We start from the raw sequence: 27,130 nt of genomic DNA on the forward strand, positions 1-27,130 counted from the left end.
CCCCCCAAAAACAACCCAAATTTACACGAGCTGTTTCACGGTTCAGCATGTGTGGTGGACCTACTGCTAACAGGAAATAGAACTACAATATGAAAACGCTGCAAAATTGCTGGTGTTTATTGCTTTTTGTGTCACAAACTCGCCGGGCAGCTGTATACAAGCTCAGCTACTTGCAGCGTTAGTGGAAACATGAAAGCTGCTTTTCATTGCCTCAGAAATCAAGCTTTGGCTTTCTACCGCTGTTGTTTCTCGTCATTAAAAACAAAACTTGTCATGTGGTTAAGACGGAGACCACTGTTACGTAAAATGAAAAAACTGTAGGATAATAGAACGTACATACATGACTAGTTTGAAAGAGATGAGTAGCTCCTTTGTGTTTACATGAAGCTTGCAAAGTAAGCTTTGGGATTTAGACTTTTTTTGTTTTTTTTAAGCTAGTAAAGTAGCTGCAAAATCAAAGTAGGTGAATTTGGTTTGATTCGCCAACAAAATCGACTCAGATTCTCTCTATCCACTCAGCATCTTCACAGATGTTAATAGAAGAGGCCGGGCAATGCTACACCCGGGAATTATCTCTTTTTAACTGTGTGGGTGTAGCAATGTTCCAGTCCGGAGGTTCAGCCTGGCTGCAGTGTGTGTGGGTGTTGTGGTGTGATGTGGAGAGGCGGGTATGAGTGAGCAGGCCACCGTTCTGCCTCTGTTTACCTACGGGGATTACCTAGCCCCGGCTGGCTGGTAGACCACAGTATGACTTGAGGTGGGGGAGAGAGTAAACACACATAAGACGAGCTTCGCATAAAGTCCAGTCTTTGAGAGTGGATGAGCTCTGATTTTTCAGCCTGCACAGTATGTTTGTAGTGTTACAGCATTCGTTGTATGTGTCTTGTCAATCTGAGCACACGCTCCTGCTCGTCACTGTCCTCAAGCCACTATGGGAGGGACTGCACAGGGACTGTGTTTATGCCTGGTAGCCACTGTAAGCGCTGGTATCATATGCATTCTTTGGCTTTGCCAATACCATGTGACTGTGGGGCATGGCGAGCCAGGGGTGCAGTGGAGTGCAAATATTACTTCTAACACCCACAATTGAACACTGCTGCACAGCAGATGAGGCAATATGACTGAGATCAATACTGTGGTATTAAAAAGTTTTTTGTTGTTTGCTTTTACCTCGGTCTTAAAATTATATATTGATATGACATTGTAGTTAGTGTATGAGAAAACAGACTGAGTAATCAGGTTGCTTAGTCTGCTCTTCTGCTTTCCATTATATTAGGTAAATATGTCACACAAAAATCTATCCTCAGTTTTGTTACTTTTTAACTCGTATTGAATAAGTAATAGTAAGTTATTGGCTATCTTTTACATATATATATGTATGTATAAATATTCTTTGTATTCCTTTTCAAGTTTGCCCGTGTGAGCAAAAGCATCTTGAGCGTGTACACACACGCACTCTAAACTTTTACCCCTAAAGCTGAAACGACGTCTTCACACGTTAATGTTCGGTTTGAGCGTGTGCAGAAGAGCTTTGTTTTTGCGCAGCTCTTGATAGCAGTTCTCGGCTCTCCCCTCCGATCGACCACAAGCCGTGGCTACTTTCCAGCTGTGTTATCTATGTGAAGTCAAGGATAATAGCATGTTTCCTCTGAGGCCCTGATACAGATTGTGCAATTAGGTAAGAACAGAGCTGAAACTGAACTCTGCCTTAAAATGATATCGTTGAACTGGTAGTGGATGAGATGGCAGGAGTTTGTACAGCAGTGCCCCAGTTACTGTAAATGTACACCACTCTCCTCTGTTGCTGCTATTGCTGCACAGTTTCAATCTCTTGCTGTGGTATAAACATCTGATAGCAGAAGAATTTGCCCTTTGGAGAGAAAAGGGCCTGTCGAGTTCCAGCTTCTTTTTATCGGTCTTTTTCTAGGGAGCAAGAAGGTGAAAGTTTCACTTCCTTCGTTTTGTGCAAAACTCAGCACTGATGCTATCTCCGCGTTCAGGGTTGAATTGGCTTCAGCCGTTCAGATATCCAGTTTCACTTTGTTGCTGTTGTCGTCACGTTCTGAATACCTGAGTTGTTGCGTTGTCTTCACATCTTGCCTATTTTTAAAGGTTTCAGTTGCAGTCGGCAGGAAATCAGTGGCGCAGGTTTACAGACGGTCCAGTTTGTCAGCGGTTCCCGGTCATGAGTGATAGTCATGTGATGTGGTTGCCATGGTCAAGGAGGGGGTTGGGATGTGGTATGGCTGCTCAGGGTGGCCTCGTGACCTGTGAGAGTTTGGTCACTGCTGGAATGGTGACTGTCGGCTGAGGAAGGGTGGGTGCCGGTTTGTTTGAGCACTTTTCTCTCATTTGCCACAAACATATACTTTCTTAGGTCACGACAGGAAGCATGACTGAACTTTAAAGAGAATTTCTAGAGCGTAAAGATAATTGTAAGGTTTGAATATGCAGCTCTGGTTGCATTAAAGCAAAAATATCGATTTCTTAATGATTAAGATAAGTGTGCTGCTTGTTGCACTGATGCAAGACTTCTCTTTTTTTCTTCTGCTCTTGGAAGCAATTGCTCTGACAGGAAATGTTGCAACCGAGCCAGTGAGAGTGGGTGGTGTGTGTTTGCATTTTTTTTTTTTTTTTTAACATGGGACTTAATCACTATATAGGCTCCTTGTTGAATTACAGGCTTCTCGTTCTCTCCCAGCATCATCATGCTATTTTTGAGGCCCTGTTGTGTTCAGGAGAGCGGTTTTGCCTTTTTTTTCTCGGCAGATGTGCCTCTTGTGTACTGTATTTGTCTAAAGCAATATGCTCTGAAAACCATTTGACTTTTATTAGACTTGCTCACTTGACCCTCATACAAACACACACACACACACACAAACAAAAAGTGTAATTTGCTTTAAATGCAGCATCATTTGTTAATTTGTTCTGTGTGACTGTTATTTCCTTTTGTGCAGGGCATTACCATAACAACGCAGGAATGTCCATGTTTGTCTTACCGTTAAAGGTTGTTTTGTTTTTTTTCTTTTTCGCTCACACACGCATGCACGCACACACATATACACTACACTTAAGCTATTCTCACCTCCTCTGATGTACTAACTTCCTTAGCAGGAACAGTAGTCTGGATTAGACCTAATAGTTTCCTGATCAACCATATATTAAATCATTGCAGTTGTTCTTCTACCTTTCCTTGAACTGGCATTACTTGTGGTATTATTAACAGCAGCTTCTGAAAGACTCATAAGTTAGACGTATTGCTGTAATTTTGAAGTCTAACCTCTTTATTTTTCATTGTCTAAGTTTACTGAACAGGCTGATATTCAGCAAACTGATGGCAAATCATCTCCTTCTCTCAACTCTGCCTGTAATTCAGGGAGTGGCCTTCTCGCTCAGAGATGACTGTGCCAAGATGGGAATGCCCCAGAATTCCTCCCATTCCTCTCATTCCTTTAACTGTAATGTCTGGACATGTCTTTAGCCTGAAGTAAAAGAGCGAAGGATAGAAGTCGGGATATGATAAGAAGCGGTATTAATGTGTTCTGCATGTTTAATTTCAGTACTTTGGCCTTGAGCTTTATCTGCTGAAGATCTTTGATCACAGCCCCGATAGAACCCTGTGTGATCCAGAGGCTACAACTAACACAACAATAGAGAAAGAACGAGCAGCTGTGATAAAGGATAAAAGATAGAGCCCAGGGTTTGTCCAAACAGGCCCCCAGACACCGCCCCACTGTGTCACAAGATTGATCCCACTGGGCACGCAGTCAAACTGCTCCTTATATCCATCTTTAGATAATCATAGCACAGTTGCCTCGGATCGCACCACAGCTCAATCTGAAAAGGAAAGTAGGCCAAAGGAGCCAGTCAGACAGGACTAGTCACTTGCAGCGTCCCTCGTGTGGATTAATAGCTTTTATTCAGCGGTGTTAGCGAGGACAAGTAATGCTTAAGGACCTGATTTGTAATCGAGCTCAGTTTCATTCAGTGTTTTAATTATGATGGGGGAAGAATCAGGTCATGGACTGTGTGGTGGCATGGCACACTGGATTTTGATCTTTCTGTAGGTATAATTACTTATATAATTAAAATTCAGGGCTGAACAAATGAGTTCTTAAATAAGCATTAACACCTTCAGTAACACCTTTTATAAGTCAGTTTTACCTTTGACTCGAGTAGCTCAAACTTGATACTAACGTCTGTGCTCTACGACCGACTTCAGATGAAGCTATTGTGGTTTGGGTGTGGTTTAATGCTTGGCTGACATGCTGGCTTATCTCTCAGATGACTTACAGGAAGTGAATGTCCTTAAATAATTTCTTGGTTGTGTGTTTCATTCTTTGATCAGATGTTTAGGAATGGCGCATGATGTAACATTTCGACCAGGCAAGCTGATGTCGTGGCCAAGTCGTGCTATTTGTGTGATGCTGGAACGTCTAGGGTGAAACCACAGAGTGCAGTTAAAGGTTTAAACTACTAGTTGTGATAAAGGTTATGGAGACTTTTTTTTCTAATATAATAATACCCACACCCCTTAACCACTGCTAGCAACATCACATAGAGATGTAAGGGCAAAATCAGCTACAGCACACTATCACTAGATCTGGATTGGGTTGGACTAGCTATTTTTAAACCCATTACCAAGTTTATGCATAAAATCCCTGCTTACCTCTTAAAATCTACCAGCTAGTGTTGCCTTGGGATTTCCAGAATCAGGATGCCCAATTAAAACAACTAAATTAATGAATATCCAACATCCGTCAGTTTTAGATGGAATTGTCTTTGCAATCGTCTTCTCTCAGCAGTGTTGTTTTCAGGCTACACAAAGTGGCAGTTTTCTATGGGAAAAAGGCTAAAGTGGGTTTTAGGGCTATCTGATGTGCCCAACATGGAGAAATATGTTATAGCCTAGGTTAAGTTAAAACCTCTGAAAATACTGAGTGCAGCTGACTGCTTGTTGGGAAAACTTAATGTTAGCTTCTTCTGGTGAAAGCCTTCCAACAATTATATAATCATTCTTCTGCATTTTCAGTTCTGTAAATCCAGCATGGTTCCAGAATTTTTGCTGTTTCACATAAACACATCTCGCTGTCATCTTCTGTTGCCCTCCTTTTTTCCCCCCCAGTCCCCCCAATTTGGTAGAAATGTGGTTGTGGGAAGAAGTGACATCCAAGGCCTGATGCTGGGTCATGTGACTGTGTCCTACCACACTGGCTTTGCCTTCCTGTCATAACAGCAGATTCAAAATTCTGACTAACATGGCATGACATCCATGACCTTCCTTCCCCATTTACGAACCACTTTTATTCCCCTCTTTACATCATCTTTACCCCATTTCTCAGCTGAGGTCCTTACTATTCACATCATGACGCTGTGTGCTGTGAACTCTACCACCTGTTCTTAGTGATACTTTGCCCTCATGTCAAAATGATGTGCCTGACAATGAACACCCTAAGTGTTTCAGTTTAGGGTGTGCACGCCTGTTACCCCTCTTCTGCAGCTCTCCATTGGTCACTTTTCTTCTGCCTGTTAAGCGTCCAGATTTATCATCAAACTTTCCTCCTGAGGCAGGTTTATGCAACAGCTCTTTTATAACCTCACCAACCGAAGTGCAGAAAAAGAACTCTGTGGGAGAGAGCAACTACAAACAGAAGAGCTGAAGTTTTTGTGTAGTATATGTGTAACACACTGTTGTTATTTATCTTCCTGTCAGTTTCTGGAGAAGATTTGTGAGGCTCTATTTTGGTCCAAAATGTGGTAATAATGGTTTGACAGTGCCAAAATGTTTTTGCAAGCTTTCACAAAAGCATCATATTACCAGCTCACCCACACAGTTAAAAACTTACTGTACAATTTCAAATTGCTTTCTGACTCCTAACCAGAGCGTGTTTGTTTACATTACGGAAATATTTTCCATATTTGGTCCCGGCAGGAAGCGTGTGGCAGAGCTGAGTGTTCACTGAGTTTACATTGTAAAGATTGCACAATAGCCCCACCCAAGGGTGCCAGCGTATCTGTCTCACACTAAAACACAACACTGCAGGAAGTAAGTGTGACAGCACAGCAGTCAGAAACAAATATTCATACCTCTGCAGCCAAATCAGTGTTAACATGTAACACTGTGTTATTACCACATGAGTCACACATCAGTCTCTTTCATTTTCACCAAAACCACTGTGATATTTTTGTGCTGGCAAAGGACAGGGTGTACATGTTCAATCTTACCTGTTTGCAGACTGACTCATTCTTCCTACATTCATGTGCATAATGCCCACACAGCTGTCATTACATTTTATCCTAAAGATGCCCTAGATATGACCCTCTGCACTGAATTGAATTCTGAGAATTTTGGATAGGCTAGGCTCAGAGGAAATTACTCATATCCTGTGTGGAGCTGTGGAAAAGGAAGTCTCCTATGACACCAGGAGTCTCCAGTCTACTGACCCACATCAGTGGACTTTGGATTCAGCTATTTTGTAGCCAACAGTGTTGCACTGCAGTGTAAGGCCAAATGAAAAAGCAAAACAAAAACAAGTCAGTATCAGTAAGTGAATAAGACGTCACATTGTTTTATTGGTGCAATTATTCTAAACATGCCCCGGGGAGTTTTTCTGTCTGCAAACAACAGCTGTTAGCATTCGGTGTTTCCCTACAAATCACATCATTTAGATAGTTGAAGCCTTATACAGTTGATATCCTTCATCATGAAACATTTGCACGGTGATCGTGTTTGTAACATTTTGAAAGTTGCACGGTTCCTATGAGCTATTAGTTTGTTTATTTTTTGTAGCTTTTCCTTTTTTTCTGTCCCTCAGCATCACAATGCTGTCACTGGAAAAGTGTAAAACTGGCAATAGAATTAGGATCCTCTTATACAAACGTAGCTGCTTGTGTTCACGCTAGTACTGCTTAAGGCAAAACAAAACATGAGCCTGCTTTTCATGGGCTATGTGAGAGTAGCTTTGTATGACACACAGTTGAAAATATTCTTTATTTATCTAACAGGCCTTGGTGCAGACCCTCAGTTGATGTACTGCCTGCCATTTTAACTCATCTGCCTTTAAGGCCAGACTCGCTTTAAACCAGAGCTTAGAGTGCTTGTAGCCAAATGCTATCCCTAATAAGCTATACAGTATATATGACTCAGTCTATTGTCTAGTTTCATTTAAATGTAATTGCTAATGGTGTCTTAACAGTTGTTTATCTTTCCTGCTTGTATACAAATTCCAGAAATTCTTAACATCTCAGAATCAGAGTTACATCCCGGAGTCTGTCGTGACAACAGGAATAATAGTGGAGCTATGCTATGGGGGTGTGGTTAGTATCTAATTTGAGGACACTGTAGCCATTGGCTGTTTTCTTTCTTCCATAAAAACAGATCACACTCTTAGTAGTGTGATCTCACTTAGCCAATATCTGCCTGTGAAAATTGTACCCAGGCCTCCTCAGTTCTTTTAAAGAAGGTGTTAAAATGATATTTGCGGTCTGTTCAAATGCAAATCTTGCTGTGCTGCAGGCACAATAATATGACTGAAAAGCATGTAGACAGTTGGGAGCTGCTCATAAATCTGGAACTTGCTTTTTTTCCCTTCTTGCCTTTGGCGCCCACTGCTATGCTAGGGAGTAATTTGCTGATCAACCTGTACTTAAGCTCATTGTCTGGCTGCTGAAATGTTCCCAAAAGAAAACTATGTTGTTCCCTGAGAGGCTTCACACTGAGCGGCTTCACGTGGACTGTCAGACTTGAGTTTTAATAACTTGGCTACTAGACGCAGCACATAGAAGAGTACCACTCCATGTAAGCGGCACACCTACACAGCACAACTCGTGGTGCTGTACGCCATAATACTTGCCACATGTGTCATGTGATGCGAGACCAAATGGTGTCCAGTGTTGGTGATCAGTACACTGACAGGAAGGAAGGGTGTCTCCATCTAAGACTTCCTGTCCTGTTGTGTGACTCAGTGTCGATCCTTGTGCTGCTCTTTTCCCTTCACTCTTCCTCTCTCCTCCGGGGCATGTCTAAACCTATCCTCTCTTACTTGTCCCCGTTTTCTTCCTTTAAAATGTTCCACGATGGGTCCAGATTTAGTAAAAACATGTTGCCATCAACATGTTTTTTGATGGCATGGTAACACTTGATTCAAGAGAAACTTTTGTATTTTGAAGTTTTACCATTTTTGCCCATGTGTTCTTTAACCTTTGTGTTTAGCTCAGAGGTTATCTACAGGACGATTTCCTGGCTGGGTACGTGATAACAAGACTCTGTAAAGGCACTGTGTGTTGCCAAGAAATAGTCCAGCACACAACCCCATCTTAAACCACAAATCATTACTTTTTACAATTTTCTTTGACTAAACAAACAAGATATAATGTGTTAAGTGAGCTGTGGACGTAGTGGTTTACTCTGAGGAGAAGCTTTTGTTTGCCTGTTTCCAGTCTTTATGATAAGCTAAGATGACCAGCTGCGTTTGATGTTTTCATTTAACACTTGGCAAGACAGCAAACCTCCTGATCTCAAACTGTTCATTGAATTTGCTGCCAGATTAGGTTAGCAGGACTTTGTAAAGTGGCAAATAAATTTAAAAGAAAATTATGCTTTCCTAACTCTTGTGTAAAAGAATTAATTTAACATATCAGTCCCTTGGTGGGACTAAGGTGTTTCCAAGTATTTAAGGCCACTTAGAAATAACTGAGTCCCACCAAGGGGCTGAACTTAAAAATACAGGGTGCTTGTCAAAGATACCTTTGTGCTGATGACTTAGCAACACAGAGGTATCTTTACCAAGTACAAACTCCCAGCATGATTCAGTCAGCATTATTAATAACCAGTCTATATTTCCAAGATAACAGACTGGGTCCATCTTTAGGATTGATAACATAATGACTTGTTGAACAAAATGAGCATGGGAAACAGCTTGTTCAGCACATTGCAGTTAAAAGTGCTTCCACAGTGACTTAAGTCTAAAATGCCTCTGGGCACTGATATATATACAGGAAGCAATCGAGGTAGTTGTTTGCTTAATAGTTAATACACAACCTACACACTGTCATACATACTCTGTGTACCACGCCCTGACATTTCTTGCATCCTTTGCGTTACACCCCTGATTTGTTGTGCTGATAACTGGGATGTTTATTACCAAGTTTAGTTAAAATCCTCCAAGATGGCAAATGGGCCTAAATGTTATAGCTTTTCCAGACAATCTAAAACAAGTCAATAAACAAGATGAATGCAACAGAAGAAGGGAGGGAAGAGTGTAAGATAAATGACAGGGGGAGGGGAAAAGAGGAGAAAACAGGGCTGTTAAAGATAGGAGGAGTCCAAGCAGCAGGTCTGTCATTCCATCGTGGCAGTTTGTTAAATAGCAGAAGGAGAATTTTATCTGTTGATGCCATTAGTGTCACTGTTCAGTAAGATCATATAGAATATGTTCATTACTCCTCTTTATTTATTTATCCCCACACACAAGCTCATACATAAATTCCATTGTGTCGCACGTCACGCCGAGTTAGGTCGATCACTCAAAACGCACTAAAAACACACAGATGCGCAAACACGGAACTGTAAGTTACGCTTTCCCTAGAATACGCCCTTCATTCACATTTCTGAACGCTCTTAACATGCTGCCAGTCCCCCCAACCCCCAACCCCACCACCCTTCCCCAAACACCATCCAGTTACCCCTGTATCTTCTTCCTGTGGGCTTGCCTTCACGTGTCATTTCAGGGTGTGTAAGCCTCAAACCATATGGGCTCCGAGGGGCTTAGTGGACCTCCAGCCAGTCCCCCCCTGGGGGGACCTACTGTCTGAAGTGAGTTCACGGAGGGCGTCTTGTCATCTCTTCAGCTATTTCAAACTTTCTGTCCTGACAATAAATAATAACTCTCAGTTAGCTACTATCATTTTAGTTTCTCACTTTCTCTGATTCAGTGCGTCTGTCCTGCCTGTTGGATTTTACGTAAGCCCCAAACATTTTGCATATTTGCAAATATACTTCACTGCTTGTCATAGTGCAATGTTAGTTTGTTGTTTAATTATTATTTGGTTTGTGATTTGTGGATCTCAGCAATCCAGGCCGGGCAGATGGCTCTATCGTGCTCACCGATGACTCTCTGTCTCTCTCTTCCTCTTCTTCCTCTCTATCACGTTGTGTGCGTGCGTGCATGCATGTGTGTGTGTATCTGCGCAAATGTCTACATGCGTGTGTGAGCCTGCATGTCTTTGTATCTAAGTGTGAGTGTTTGTGTGTTGTTTTAGGAATATCTACTCTGTGGACCATATGGTACAACACTGCCTGCTGGGCAAAGATAAATCCCGCATGCAAAGGCAGCAGAGACACCAGTGCACACACAGAGACAAACACACGCGCACACACGTTCACACAATTAGCCTATTCTCTGTATCATGTACTTGTATTGTATATTGTAATTAGTCTGCACCTTCACGTCTGTTGTTGTATAACAGCGATACCAAACAGGCCTGTCTTGTGTTCATCTGTCAGTCTGTCTGCTCTTCTCGCTCTTCCCTCCTCCTTTTCTCAGGCTGATTTGCTTTCTACCTGCCTGCCTATACTTGTCTACATCCCTTGATTTCCATCTTTCTCCAAAGCAACTTGCCCACAGCCTTCTGAGTCATCAGCCCTTTCCTGAGTTGTAACATACAAGTCCGGTAATATACATTCTTCCCACACATCCAGCGGCTCATATGAGAGTTTCTCGATTTAATTTACTGCTTCAGAAACTTTTGCCTCTTTCTCTCCATCTCCCTCTGTTTGTTTCTCTCCCTCCATCTGCCCGACTCTGTGTATTTATATCATATTAAATATCAACTCTTTCACTTTTTCTTAGATCTTGCCAAAAGTACTAACATTGCCCTCACCAAGTAAGTTACTAATGTCTCTTGATAAGAAACAAAACATGAACAATCTGGTGCAATTAAGTGTAGCCAAAAGGAGGTGAAAGGTAACTTTCATATCACATCATGACATTAGATTGTGTGTCTCCTCTTTCTTTGTTGTATTCTCATTAGACCAATTGCAGGAATGATGTCGTGTTGTCTCTTCTCAGCTGTTCCCTATCACTACAAAAGCATATGTATTTATGTATGTATTTAATGACAGTAGGCATGAAATCTATCCATGTTTTCAAGTTTAGGAGCTAATATTGATATGATCCTGTTGTGCATATTGCTGTCTGTGTGGCTGTCTGCCTGCGTGTGCAAGGTCACTAAAATCAAAATACTCCAAAGCTCCCACGCTTCTCCGCTAGTCAGGCTTTCTCTCAGAGATTAGGCAGATCACATAAAACCATTTACCTCAGTGTCTCTGTACACCAGGGTAAACAATGAAACATGTTGTTTCCTTTAGAAATGTGGGGGGAGACAGACTGTAAACCCCCTGTGGCACAAATCCTCCACCCCCACTGCATCTTGTGCCACAATGTCTGCTAACTGTCTAACGTGGCAGCATGGATGAGGGCACAGCTGGGAGAGAAACTGAAAGAGACATACAAAGAGTGAAGCAGTGCACGAGACAAGGCATTTGAAAGCTGGTTAACTGGGATTGTTTTTGATGTTTTTCAGCCAGTCAAAGAGATACAGGCGGGGATGAAGTAAAATGCATGCACTGAGGAGGGAGGTGAAGAATAGAGACGTGCACAGGAACAAAAGCAATGGCATTTAATATGAAACAGAATTTCAGAGGTAGCCCACTAGCTTAGTCACCATGACAACAACACACTTAAACCACCATTTAATTGGTGCTGTCTGCACTTGTCTGTTGTATCTCAATCCACTCCTTCTATGTACAGTATATAATTACACAGTGATTTGTGGGTATCACAAACAAGCACAAACCCGCTTATCTATGGTATATATCATTTGCATGGTTTGTAATGTAATACAGTAGTACGCATCAACTTTCATCACAGTCAGATCATATTACGGTTGAGTATTTGGATCAATAAAATGAGGATGAACGATTAAGTCCAGTGGTTAGGATTACTGTGCCTGTAATACATACTGAATTTAATATTTATTTTGCCAGACGTATTTATTGACTGCAGTTTGAGTGATGTTTTTCAGAGATGTTTGAGACACTGTAGATGAGTCTGTAGCCATAGTTCAGCTGCAGGCTTCTTGTCAAACAGAACAATTTATTGTAAGAGTTCATCCATGAACTCTGAACAGGGTTGGTTGAATCAGGTCAGAACACTGTTTGGTGTTTACACAGACAGCACACAAGAGAAGATAGTATGCTTCAGGTGTGCAAACAGTCAGCTTCTCTACTGAAAATACTCCATTTGTTTAAGGCGAAGGTCCTGCCTGGACAAAACTTGCAGGATACAGGGCATATGACGAATGCTGTGAATACACCAGACAATTACTTGAGCAGTTCTCACATTATCACGAGCCAACAACATTCTGTAGTAGAAAATTGTCTAGGTATCCATCCATCCCTTTATCCATCCACACAACCATCCATATAATCATGCATATATACATTTTCCTCCACTTATCCAATTCAGGGTGATAGGTCATCAGTCTATAGCAGGGCCAACATAGAGAAACAGATAATCATTTATATTTATATTTACATTCACATAAACATACAAGCCAATTTAGAACTGCCAAATAACCTAACATGCATGTCTTTGGACTGTGGGAGGACATCAGAGAGACCCATGCAGGCACAGGGAAAATTTACATTCAGATTAAAACCCAGGACCTTCTGGCTGTGAAGCAGTGCTAGCCACTGCATCACCTTTCTGCTGCTATCAGAGGAAAAATCATTTAATGTTTAACTAACTAACAACTATCATTTGCATTTTCACCTAAGCCTTATAATGTCTAGAGGTTTTAGCAGCTTAAGGTTCAATCTTGCTTGCAGTAGACGATGTGATGAATACATTTGCCACACACTCAGAATCCGTGTCTGACAAGATACTTTAGGTTTTAACATTTCACTTTAATTATGCCTCTCTTCCATCCTCTTTAATATCATCAGGTTTTTTAAACACACTCCAGAAAATGTAGGAAAAATGAGAACGAGAGGGAGAACTCAGAGCACGATGATATGATGGTAATGTGCATGGCTAAAGACAATTTACTGTGTCTCAAGGTGCAGAGCCTTAAATGTGTTTTTCAGGCTCCACTGTGAGTTATTTGTCTATTTTCAGAGAACTGTAGGCGGTAAGGAGCAAATGTTCAAGCCAGGGCATGATGGAGATATTCTCTTAAGATTGTAACAGCTGCAGTGACAGAGAAGTACAGGCATGGTTAGAGGACAATAAAAAGACAAAAATCATATGTTTACACAGGATGAAAGAAGCCCAAATGCTCACTGTTCTATACATCTATGGAGTAGACTTATAAAAAAAAAAACAGTAACCGAAAGCAAAGCCTGCATAGGATTTGACTCAGCCTAACTAACTAACCCTGTCTTTATCTGTGAATGGAAAATGCATTGTTTGTTAACTTATGTAGCATTAGATGTTTCCTTAGCATTAATTTCTACCCATCCTGTAGATCCTGATCAGGGCAGTGCCAGAGATTGGATTTTCAAAAGGAAATTTCAGAAGGAAGAAAAAGAAATTATTTAAGAAAAAAAATATTTGTTTAAAAGTTGTTTGTTATCAAAAAAAAATGTAACTTCGGGTCTTAGCTACCGCAAAGAATAGGGAAATAAAATCAATGGAAAGCACAACCGATGACAAAATTAGGAGAAGGTAGCGAGGCTTTATCAAAAAACATACAGTAGGTGTTTTGATGTAAAAACACCCAGACTCAGCTGTGCATTCCTGTGAAGTGAATTCATTCCCCATGCCTCTTGGGGAACACACACCAACACACTAACAGACACACACACTCTTTCTCTCTCTCCCTCACATACTGTAGAGTTTTGTGGCTGTGTCTGAGCCTGCAGTTGATAAGATAGGGTTGGGTTACACAGCTTGCAGGCAGATACTATTGTAGCCGTTGACAGGAAGCTAAAACAGGGTGGAAGAATGGTGTGCCTTCAAATTTGTGTCTATGTGTATGTGCTGCTTGCTTGAACATTTGCCCTCTCCCCTCCTGGCCAAATGGTTTCCCATATTCACTGTTTTCCCTTGATGAATGCTTCTACTCACTCCTGGACTGAGTGGGCTCTTGTGCGCTGTGTGAATGAGTGTGCCTGCCCCAAAAAAGTCAAAAAAATGAAAAAGAGAAGCCATACTGTAGGTCGCTCTGCATTCTGCCGCTTGGCCACCAGACGGGACAGTAGGGCGACTGTCCTAGCTGGCACCATTGTATTCTGGTGAATGGAGGCCCTGTCAGAGACCCACAAACACACTGACCTCGCTTGTTTTTTTTTAATGCAGCCTCTTGTTCAACTTCTAAGTTAATGTGATCACATGCTTCATTCATAGCATTCTAATGTGACTACAATGTTAATATGATAAGGGAGTAAAACACATTTTTAATGTGACGGATTTACACGACCAACATTTTGATTGTAAAGTCATGAATTTGAACGTGTGTAGGGAACAAACATCAGTTATTTACTAATAACTAACTAAAACTTTGTAATAAATGGAGTGAGCAATTTATCAGATACACTATCACTAGGACTTTTTTTTCACAAAGCAACCAGTTTGGGTAAGCTGTTATTACAGCCCATAGTTATAATTTGAAGTTGAGTGAGCATGGCTGTGTTACAGTAAAATGTGTACTGCTGTTGTTAACTGTATACATGAGGCAGAAAACAGCACCTTGAGAAAAACATGTTCCTTATATGTGTTTAATGGTGTACAAGGACCTATTTTAAGTCTATGATCTTTTCCAAACCTTAACAAGGTAGTCACCTGAAATGGTTTTCCGGCAGTCTTGAAAGAGTTAAAAAAGCAGGAACTCCAGCAACATTTGAGAAACGAAGAACAGCTTTAATAATTGACCAACGCGTTTCGGCTTGTGGCCTTCATCAGGGTCATAGTGGTCTTGAAAGAGTTCCCAGAGATGCTGAACACTTGTTGGCCCTTTGCCTTCACTCTGCGGTCCATCTCATCCCAAACCATCTCGATTGGGTTTAGGTGACCGTGGAGTCACCAGCAAAGCACCCCCACATCATTATACCTCCTCATCAGAGTTTCACGGTGGGAACCGTGAGTTTAGCATTGTACAAAGCATTTCTGCATTGTACAAAGACATTGTGGATGGAACCAAAGATCAAATTTGGACTCATCAGACCAAAGCACAGATTTCCACTGGTCTGGTGTCCATTCCTTGTGTTTATTTGCCCAAACACATCTCTTCTGCTTGTTGCTTTTCCTTACTGGTAATTTCTTAGCAGCTATTTGACCATAAAGGCCTGATTCGCACAGTCTCTGCGCGATGTAGAGATGTAGTTGATGTAGTTGATGTAGAGATGTGTCTGCTACTGGAACTCTGTGTGGCATTTATCTGGGCTCTAATCTGAGGTGCTGTTAACTTGTAATATCTTAGGGTGGTGACTTGGATGAGTTTATCCTCAGCAGCAGAGGTGACTTGTGACTGTTTGTGGGGTGGTCCTCATGCAAGCCAGTTTAGTCATAGCGCTAGATGGTTTTTGCGACTGCACTTGGGGACACACTCAAAGTTTTAGCCATTTCCTGGACTGACTGACCCTCAGTTCTTAAAGTAATGATGTACTTCTTTTTCTCTTTTCTTAGATGATTGGTTCTTACAATAACATAAATTCTAACAGTTGTCAAATAGGGCTGTCAGCTGTGTACCAACCTGACTTCGGCACAACACAACTGATGGTCCCAACCCCATTAAAAGGCAAGAAATTCCACAAATGAACCTTGACAAGGCACACCTATGAAATGAAAACTATTTCAGGTGACTACATCATGAAGCTCACTGAGAGAAGACCAAAGGTTTGTAGTGCTGTCAACAAAGCAAAGTATGGATACTTTGAGGAATCTAAAATATTAGACATATTTAGGGTTATTTATCATTTTTTTCTTTGCTATACAATTCCATATACCTTGCTTCATATATTTGATGTCTTTAGTTTGTATCTACAGTGTAGAAAGTAGTAAAAAAAAAAAGAAGAAAACCAATTAAATTAGAAGGTGTGTCCAAACTTTTGACTGGTATTGTACATCTATCAAAGTTGAACCACAAAAGTAGATGGACTGATCACCTTTGAGACTTAAAGTTTTATCAGTCATGCTGATTGGGTCATTAAGTAGAGGACATTAATTCCTCTTATTACAGGTCTTTGGGCTTGCAGCCTTATAAAACAAACATTCTGCGTGCATTTTGCACTCTGGTGGAACATCTAACCAAAAATTGTTCTCCAGATTAGGATCCATTTTTATTCCCTTATGGGCTTTTAAGAAGGCCCCATATGAAAGCATAAATTCACAGAGAGATTTTGGACACAAGCATCAAATGGTAGACTTCATGGGCTTTTTTTTTAATTGCAAAATTTTTATCTATAGCAAGCTATTTATAACATATATTATATATTTTATAGCCAGTTTAAGTTGATTTGGACACGCCTTTAGTATTTTACACAGTAGAACTATGCATATGTGTACTGTTAACACAGAAAGTGTTTTCTCCATACCTTGTTCAGTAAAAGTACACACCACCTTTTAACTACTAAATTCTTTCATTTTTGCTCCAAACAAAGGCAAAAATTGCAATGCATAAAAAGAAAACAAAAAACTATGAAATTCTAAAACTTCACATGGAAGACTCACCTGATACTGCTGAGGCTTGAAGCTTCAGATATTTGACAGGAAACCTGTATTCTCTCCTGGTGGTGTGAAATTTGAAAGTGACAACAAGCTCCCCGGCTTTATGGCAGCATGATGCCAAATGTTTGGAAAATCTGTATTGTTCAAAAGATCCTGACACTTTATATGATCCATACTGTAAGTACACTGATGCTCATATGTAAAACAGGTGAAGTGACGCCAGAAAGCTTTCTTGCATTCAAAGAGCACCCCCAGCATTTAAGGTAAACTGCACTTTCATTAATAAGCGTGACAAAGGCTGGTCATATTACATGCAATTAGTCTCTAACATGAGTATCTTCCATTACACTTACCACCATGCAGGGCAGAGCATTATTAGACTCCACATGGCCTCTTTGAAATGCTTGGAGTCTTGAAGGCCAAGCATGAGTAATTTACTATCCGCTGGAAAATATTAAAGATGATCACAATTATTATCATCTTTGTCCAAGTAATTTTATAAACCCCATCTTGTTTTATGTCAGTCACATAATGAGTTGTTCCCTGATGCCTGCCCTTCATATCAGAACAATGTAAAATCTCTGCTGACTGACACTTAACACACCCACATACTAGATAGATAGATAGATAGATAGACATACAGACAGACAGACAGACAGATAGATAGATAGATAGATAGATAGATAGATAGATAGACAGACAGACAGACAGATAGATAGATAGATAGATAGATAGATAGATAGATAGATAGATAGATAGATAGATAGATTGGCATTGACAATGTCTAGCAGAAGTGTTTTTTAATTTTTATTTTTGTACCTTTCTTTCACTTTTATAAGAGATAAAATAAAAAGCTTGAGGGTCCAGAGAACTGTAATCTATTTTTCCTGCTCCTACACACTGTGAGTCATCTATCCACACTCATCTAACCCCTCCTTTATCTACGATAGCACATTGGAAGAGAGCCTCTAGTTCCAGACGAGCTGTTTGACTGTGAGCCCCACAGACTAATGGAACCCTTCATCGTGACACCTTTTCACTTCTCAAACAGAATTAGAAACCTTTATGTAAAACAGGCCACAGGGTCCATTTTGCCTACTGATGCCTCTGGAATGCAGGTACTGTTTGGACTGAACACATTCAGCACTTGCTCTAATAGCTACCTTGGATAAGTCATAGCATCTTATTTCACCATAAAACTCGGTACCCATGTTATTATATTTTTTTTCCTCGTGTTTCACATACAGTAGGGTGTGAAGAAATAACACAAAGACTAGAACTGTGAGAATTTGGCTCCTGAGTCAACATAGAACTTATTATCTGAGCAGGATGAGAATGTGTATGGTCTGAGCTTTTGCAATAAACCCATTTGATATTTGTAACACCTGACCTTGTAAACTCCAGATCCTCCCAGAGCTTTAATCTTTATTAATATATATTTTTTTAATGTGCATTCATTGACAGTGAATTTTCAGGTCAGCCTGTTTTATGTAAATAGAGATAATGGAAAGATATGTTGAAGGAAAGGGGTTAATTTTATGTTCTTGTTCCACAGTTTTTCATATTTATCATTTAATATTCTGTTTGTTACATACCAGTTTATTCCGAAATGCTTGTAATCTCAGTGTAGTTTCCTTAAGTAGCTAAGAAAAGAGAAACAACAGTTCATCATTACTTCAAGAGCTGAAGGTCAGTCAGTTCAGAAAAATTGCTAAAACTTTCAATGTGCCCCCAAGTGCAGTCGCAAAAACCATCGAGTGCAGCTGAGGATAAATACATCAGAGTCACCAGCTTCAGAAATCACAAGTTAACAGCACCTCAGATCAGAGCCCAGATAAATGCCGCACAGAGTTCCAGTAGCAGACACATCTCTACATTAATTGTTCAGAGGAGACTGCATGAATCAGGCCTTTATGGTCAACAGGTGCTCAGCATCACTGGGAACTCCTTCAAGACTGTTAGAAACCCATTTCAGGTGACGACCTCATGAAGCTCATCGAGAGAATGCCAAGAGTTTGCAAAGCAGTAATCAAAGTAAAGGGTGGCTATTTTGAAGAATTTAAAATACAAAACATGTTTTGAGTTATTTCACACTATATTTGTTTACTATTTAATTCCATATGCGTTCATTCATAATTTTGATGTGTCCAAACTTTCGACTCTTATTGTAAATCAATATGCAATGTTTCCAAAAATCTCAAAGTATGGCTCACTATTATACTATTAAATATTATTATTTAGGACTACCACTTTAACAGTTAAGACATGAGCTCACTTCTTTTAATGATGAGCTCATCCTGCAGGGTCTTTGTTCACTCAGTCCAGCATTGCTTCTGCTAGAACCCCCCCCCCCCGAAAAAAACAAAACAAAAACCCATCCACCTTCTCCTTACTGAGCTGACTTATAATTCCAACTATTCACCCTCACAGATTCCCCAGTCACTTTAGTCACACTGCAGTGTGACTAAAGTCAGTCTATATGCCCTGACGATATCATTGTTTTCATTTATGTCTTCAGCACCCTGCAGATTTTAATTATCTGACTGTGACTTCATGGTACCGTCTCAATCTCGGCATGTGCACTGTGTCAATACATCCCGTCGGGCATTTTCAGAAAAGCACATTTAAAGAGGGGCAGAGAAAATTTCCACCGTGCCGCTTTCATAATGTGTCACAAGTGCTGGGAAAAGAATCGACTGGGCTGTGAGTGTCATGTCTTTCCTCCAGCTGCTGTTGTTTGCGTGTGTGCTTTTTTTTTTGTCACAAGGTAGGTTTATGTAACAAAAACGCGTTCGAGTTTGCAACTTTGACCAAGGGAAACATAGACCCTCACAAGAAAAAAGAAAAAGCAACAATCTGACAACTACGCGAGCGTACGAGGAAGAAAAGGTCTTGGAATGGAAAACCAGCTGAAAAACATGGAATTTAGCCTGAGAGGAAGATGGTGTGAGCAGATGATAGAGAATGAGATGCTGCCAAATTTGTCAGCGGCAGACGTGGCATGTTGCGCAGAACTGTCATTCAGCTGTATTCTGGCATGCTCGGAAACAGTAGATCTATGGCAAGCTGAGAGGTGTGGGAGGGAAGACTGACAAGAAATGGGGGGGGGGCTCTATTTAGAGATCCTCTCTGTGTTATGACTGAGTGACAGGACAGTGAGGTGTGTGAGATGGCTGTATATTCAAGTGATTTTTAAGGACAGTTTTATTGAGCCTGCTGCGCACTCATGTCAAGCAGAAGAGAAATGTCAAAGTGGATTTTTTTTTTGTTTGTTTGTTTTTTGCCTCTCAGTGAAAATTTGTGTGCGCAGCATTTGGAATGAAAAAGAACAATTTTGTCTGTCCTTGAAAATACAGTCAGATACATTCACGACTTCCTCAACTGCTGGGAGTTCAGATCGGCCTATAGTGGCAAACATCAATAATAATCAGCATCAGCAGTCTTTGACTCACAACCATGTCACCAAGAAAAACAGAGCGAGGAGGGAAAAAAAAGAAATATGGAAGAGGTAACAACATGCTGTGGAGATGCCGGAGGAAAATGGGCTGGAAGAGGACTGGAAATAGCCTTTGGCGCAGTATGACTAACACTTTAATTGCAGAGGGACAGAGATGTGGTCCTCTGTTTTATGTGCATGTGAGTGTGTGTGGTTTGCTTGTCTGCAGTGTGTAGCCATTTCCTTATTTATACCCCAATACAAAGATACTGCTTATCATGCAGGTTGGAGAAAATTACTTTCATGACTGTGTGTTCCCTGATTTACCTGCTTGAGTTATGAGCTTGAGTGTGTGGTGTCTTCACTCTATTAGAAAATTAAACAACGTATGTTGGGTTTTTTTTAAGTCATTGTTTGTTGACGTCCTGCTAAACACACCTGCTCACACGCACCATAACTCTACAATACATAGACATCCCCACGTCTTCTTTCTCTTTCACACTTTTGCTTTCATACATACATGTAAATATCACATTTCTGTTGGGATTAGCTCTCTCCTCTTTGCTTTGCTTCTCCTCGTGAGACTTTATACTAATAAACAGACAAACCGAAGCTTCGTGATAAACCATAAGTTTGTCGCTTGCATTATATTTGTATGCACATTTCTGTGTGGATATAAAAAAAGGTGCCAAAACTGAGACTTGTGTCTTGGCTATAGGAGATCCCAGAGGTAAGCAATTGCCTCTAATAATTCTCAGTTGTTGCAGCGATTTACCTAAAACACAAAGATGAATCAGTATCTGCAGAAACAAAACAAAGAAAACTGCACTGTAGAATTATCACGGGAATATTAGGATTCACAGTTTTCTCACGGATTCAATAAAGGTATTTCATTTTCAGTGTGGTGAAGCTCTGTATCAGGGTCCCTCCAGCAGTGTAAAGAAAAATGAATCAGTTTCCCAGTCATGTGCAGACATTTGCAATTCTTTCCCAGAGTCACCAGTCCAGAGTTATCACGAGAAAGTGATGATATCACTGCTTCCTGCTGGATTTGTCAGTACCTCTTGTTACGTGTGTTAGACTAGACTGTATATAAAAGGTGGATGACATGTGGATGAGAGGGTGGAGTGGAGTGGTCACCAAAACTGGAGGACAGACTTCTTGGAAGGAACATACAATTTTTTGCTTTGCAAACTGCCATATATTATTTCCCAGATAATTACATGCAAAAACGACTTCAGGAGGAATAAGCAGTAGACGTGAGCATGCAAATATAGTGATTTTATTTAACCAAGGAAGACTCAGCAGTGCAACCAACATTGCTAGTTTTGCACACATGCTTGGTGAGTAAGACCATCCATAGCCCCATAAATACACCTGGCAGTTGGGCTAATTTGAAACAATACCTGAGTAAACCCTCATTTCTCATACCACCTCATCCTCCTGCAAACTTTGTCCAGACCAGCCCCAGACTGTGTGTTTCTGTCATCTGCATGTTTGAAGAAGGTGTGGGTTATTGCATCTATGGGAGGACAGGCTTCAGTTTTATTTAACCAAAACGTTTGTTAAGCACCAACTTTGAGATGAGTATTTAGTTAATGGGGTCATTTAAGCAGATGCAGGAAAGTAGGAGTCAAGAGGGATGAACTGGACCGGTAATTCAGGTTGAGTCAGCAGCACTTGGAGGAGGGGGTAGGCAGAGTGGTTAGGTCACAAAGTCTGAAGACAACTGAAGTCATTCAGATCAAGAAGTTGAGGTAAAATCACCAACGTTAGGCCAGATTACACAGAAGTTTTAACCAGAAATCAAATGCTGTTAGTATATTTGAGACTATAGATTAGGAGAGGATTTGGTTTATTGCTAGTTCTCAATTGCAATATAATAAGTTTATCTAGATCTAGTCTATTCATTTTTCATGCAAATGCTTCTTGTAAGTTTTTATGGCCATTGTAAACTGAACTGCTATCAGAGTTCTAATTTACCTACGACATATGTCAGCACGCCAACTACAAAGTAAGTTAGTAAACGCTGTAAACATTATGCCTGCTAAGCATCATCATATTCCTATCACTGTGAATATATTAATATGGAATAATAGCATCTGTCTGTGAAAATGGTTGCACATGTACAGTATATACCAGAGACATCTTTTGAAACAAAAGAGCAAACCTTTTTGCAAATATTTGACCATACATGTATGTATTTAAAAGGTTTCATCACACAGTGCTGTGTTCCAAAGAGCAGGAGATGATGACTGGGTCCTTGGAGTCTGGACGGTGGTGCAAAGTAAGCAGATGGCTGACAGAGACTCTGGACGAGATGACCGGGACAACCCAGATGAAGTGGAGAGATGTCAGTTGCCTGAAAGGCAGAGTGACAGCTCGCGATGAATAGAAAGAATAGGTAGTAGATACAGACTGACTTGTAGAGCAGGGAAATTGGATCACTGGACAAAAGTAGTGATGATTACATTTTAAATGAGGTGAATTGGATAGTGTGGAGCATGGAAGTGATGTTGAAAAGCAGCATCTCTAGGCCATATCATCGAGAGCAAAGAGTCTACATGTATGACAGGAGAACTTCATTTCTGATCTTAAAAACATTTAGTACTTTGACTCTTTGTTTAAAATCGAGTAAGCAGAAAAAAAGCACCATCTTCTGTAAAAGAAGTCTATTCACAACCCAATTATGTTCCAAACACTGCTCTGAATGCACTAATCAATCAATCGATAAATAAATACAAAAAACAAAACACTATTATGTGTTATTGTTTTCAGTGAATGGAGAATCTGAATGGACTGAATGGGCAATAAATGGTGTAAATACCATTTAAAAATGTTTACGCATAACAGTGAATAAAGGATGCTTAAAACACACAGATTATATATTTGCTGGCCACTTTGTTAAGTACACCTTGCTAGTACACTGGCTACACTATGGTCATGAGGTAATGGACAATCAGCAATAATACTCAAGAAGGCTTTGATGTTCAAATGTTGCTTAATTAATACGAAGGTGCCCAAAGGGGCCCAGAAAAATATCCCCAACACCATCACACCACCACCACCACCAGCAGCAGCATGCACTGTTGCAGGATGGATCCATGTTTTCATGCTGTTTATATCAAAATGTGACCCTACCATCTCAATATAATCAAAATCAAGACTCAAGATTTCTTTTCCAGTCTTCTGTTGACTAATTTTGGTGAGCCCATTATAAAAATTGTAGCCTCAGAGATGGTTGTGTTGGAAAATCCCAGTAGATCCACAGTTTCTGAAATATTCAGATCAGCCCATCTGGCACCGATAACCTTAAAATTCACTTAAATCACATTTGTTTTCATTCTGACACAGCTGAGTATAGATTTTGTATGATTATTATTATTTTTATTTGTGGGGTTTTTTTTGCTGTTGAAATTTGACAGTTTAGCAGTAAAGAGACAGAAAAGAGGGGGAGAGAGAGCAGAGGAAGACGCGCAGCAAAGGGAAGCAGGTCAGATTTGGAGCCTACATTTTAGCCTATATGATTATTTTAAAATAAAGTTTTATGTCATATGATCCATTTCTGAAGTATCTCTAGAACGCAGTTATGTTCAAAACCCTGGGTTTATTTTTCTATTTACAGAATCAAGCTTAACTGTAAGCTTATCATCTCTTTAAAGAATGAAATCAACACAACTAGAAAAAAACACAACAGCATTTCTCGATTTTTCTTTCAATGGGTTTTAGATCAGCTGAATCATATAAGGGTGTAGCTTTAGATAGCATCAGATAACACTAGACATACTAGAGAAGTAATTGGAAAGGTTGGGGATCCGAGCAGGTTGGAGTCCAAAGAGTCCCTTTGATATGTGACTCTTAAAATCTTCCTCACTTCACAATCTGTGGTGGCATAATAAGCACCAATGGGACTTATAGAACTTGTGACTGAAAGGCAAACAAAATGTCTTTGGTGTTTCAGAGCTTTAAAACAAATACCGGATCTCTCATTGATTACAAACACAGAAATGACAGAAATGAGAACAGTTAATGTGCACTTAGATCTACTAAAATACCAGAGAAGCTGCAGAACAGACAGCTGAGCATAACAAATGCATGTTTGTCTCAAAAATACAGCAATCATATAAGACCAGATGGCCTGAACAATGCAAGATGTTCAAAACTGTTTTATAATTGATGAATATTTATATGCCAGTTTATTGTCAGTATGAAGGAATCTATTCTAACAGACTTTAAGACTAGAGAAATAGCTCAACCAAAACAGGATAAGGACACCTTTTGAATAAACTGGAAATTCAGTCCATCTAAATGTAATTTTCTCTCTCTACTATCTCACTAGCTCTTGTTTCTCTCAGTCAATTTAAATGCCTTCAACTGATTATAGCTGACATTATTTCAGATGTCTGGGCAGTTCTATACTCCTGAGCCATCCCGCTGATCTACCAGGAAGGCTGATCCAAGTGAAAAGCTATCATACACCAGCTCTGTGAGAATCACACACCTTTGGGTCTGACACGTCTCCTCTTAGGACACTAGTCTGAACATTTTGCAGCTGTCACCTCCAGCTTTGAGCTAATTTTGCGTTCTCCCTCCATGCCCAGTAGTGCATGTCTCAATGCAACTTGCCAAACAAGATGACGTCATCATCCTGGGGCAAACAGCCAATGGAAACCCACAGGGGGGAGTCAATCACGGGTCATCGCAGTAATCTAGGCCAATCAGCACAAGCCAAAAGGCCTGTAACCATGGTGATTAGCTTGGGTTCAAATATGTGTATATGTGGCAAATACCCCCTGGGTTGGTTCCATATGTACCAATGTACATAGTAAGCATTTGGCATCGTAGACTGTGGATGAGGATGTGTATTAAAAGGAGACAGAGTTATGAGCTGAAGTGGGTTCAGTCATGGGACAAATAGTGAACTGCTGTACTAGTTTTGTAACATATGGCTTATGCCATCAAAGCATCTATCAATATATCTAAATATCTGTCTTTTTTTTTCTCCAGCTCCTGCTGGTTACACACTTTGTCAGCCTTTGTAATTTATCGCTGTGGCAATTACAGTCGTTACCTCTTCTCTGTATTGTTCTGCGAGGAGGATGGCTGAGGAGACGTGTGGGTGGCCGTGAAGGATGAGGGGAGGGGAAGCAAGGACAGCCAGCAAACAGCACTGCTCAGTAGGAAAACTACAATAGGCTGTGAGTCAGAGGAAAAACAGGAGTGAGGAAAAGAGAGGTATGCTCAGGAAAGGTCAGCTTGTGGAGGGCTTTTTCAAAATGCCAGAAGACTGAAAAGCGCAGGAACGCTGTGCACAGTTCATCTCTGTGACTTACATCTTTAATGTTCATATCTGGCTTGGAGGAATTCAAGCATGTACAATAGGATAAACAGAAAAAAGGGGGAGGAAGTGCTGCTACTGAGGGAAAACATAAAATCTATCAAATGACACAACAGTGTGAATTTTTTTCCTAGAAAACTTTCAAAATGTATCAAAATCCATTTCCTTAACTGGTTATTCAATTTAGGGTCAAGGTAAAGTTGGAGCATATCCCTGATGTGACTGAGCAAAAGCCAGGGTACATCCTGGACAGATCGCCTGTCTATCACAGGGCTGACACAGACACCCAGACGACCATTCACACTCCTATTCACACCTATGTTCAATTAAGAATCTTGTGTTAACCTTAATGCTGTTAGCGGTGGGTTTGAATCTACTGGCCTACTGGCCTATCTGGAGTTTGTAAGGACTCAAAGCTTCCTCACAAAGACATGGACGTGTTTTACACATAATGGGAAATTAAATATAGGGTGTTACTCTTCACAGTTTACTTTAATTACTCGTCTGTCCTACTTCCTCATGTTTTGATTATCATTAACCACACAGTGATCACAATGGGAAATTATCTGACCCTTACATTCCTCACCCAGGAAACTCTGTTTTTAATCCTTATTATGTGCTTCATACCCACGGTAAATTAATCATCATTCAAATAGTTTAACAGTTGGTTGTTTGAGAGATACCACGCTTTGTGAGTTCTACTTCATTCCTGTCACGCTACAGATGAATGAGATTGCATCTGTGGTGCTCACAGACTTGGAAAAAGATCTCTGAAATTAAACAACAGTGTGTCTTTGAAAACATGTCCCTATCTGCATAATGCACATATCTTGTTTTGAACAACTGGAACTTGTTGTTAATACAAAAGAAGCTCTTATCAAAAACCACTGACGGAGACGTGCGTGATTGTGCAGAGAAACCTGTTTCAAAGCATCGCCTGCAGTTGTAATTCAGTTCTTCAAAGCAGAAACCTAAAGAGAATAGCAAAAAATGCATTTTGGGTTTGTTTGTCCTGAAATTATTAAAAGTCTTGACATGAGAAACCTCCTCCCCGCTTAAATTGAGACACTATTGGGTCTTGTATTGAAGAAAAAGCCCTAAGGTTGCTTTTGCTGAAAATGAGAGAGCTGATTTCCCCATGTAGCTTTAAAATGTGATTTCAAAACTTAACACTTGACACAGCAAAGTGCTGCAGAGATCTCTCCCTAGCAGAGTCTGACACAGTTTTATGCAAATGCACATTGCACTGGCGAATAGTTAAACCCTGCAGGTTAAGCGGCTTAAATACAAAAGAATGAAGGCTAAGGCAATAATCCTTGGCACTTGGTATAACAAGATACTCTTTTATTTCTGTAATTTACACTAAATTTAGTCTATAAGCCTATTAAAGCATTTATATGCGAGTTTTTCTTTTAATCTTGTTTTTTTTTTTAATTTACAGTTATGGATAGATATTCTTTGCCTTAAATGAGGATCTGGATGAAAAATCTGCTGCTTTTTTGCAGAAATAATAAGAAGTGTACATATACTAGAAATAATATTTTGTGCTAGCATTTTCCTGATTTAGAGAAGAAACCAACATTGAGGCAATGATAAACAGTACAGTGTAGCAACAATGGAGCTAGTTTA

At 40.3% G+C, this 27,130-nt stretch overlaps 2 long non-coding RNA genes across 2 annotated transcripts; one reads left to right on the forward strand and one right to left on the reverse strand.

Annotated features, from left to right (window-relative positions):
• LOC112842120 (uncharacterized) lies at nt 1–22,916 on the forward strand. Its single transcript, XR_003213775.1, has 2 exons — nt 1–1,678; nt 22,375–22,916. It is a non-coding gene; the product is annotated as an uncharacterized LOC112842120 (long non-coding RNA).
• On the reverse strand, nt 1,677–18,603 carry LOC112842119 (uncharacterized). Its single transcript, XR_003213774.1, has 4 exons — nt 18,323–18,603; nt 17,081–17,171; nt 16,731–16,786; nt 1,677–12,363 (listed from the first exon to the last, which is right to left on the reverse strand). It is a non-coding gene; the product is annotated as an uncharacterized LOC112842119 (long non-coding RNA).
• Nucleotides 22,917–27,130: the final 4,214 nt, after the last annotated feature.

This window comes from Oreochromis niloticus, linkage group LG14 (assembly GCF_001858045.2).
Source record: "Oreochromis niloticus isolate F11D_XX linkage group LG14, O_niloticus_UMD_NMBU, whole genome shotgun sequence".
In the NCBI taxonomy this organism is placed as follows: domain Eukaryota; kingdom Metazoa; phylum Chordata; class Actinopteri; order Cichliformes; family Cichlidae; genus Oreochromis; species Oreochromis niloticus.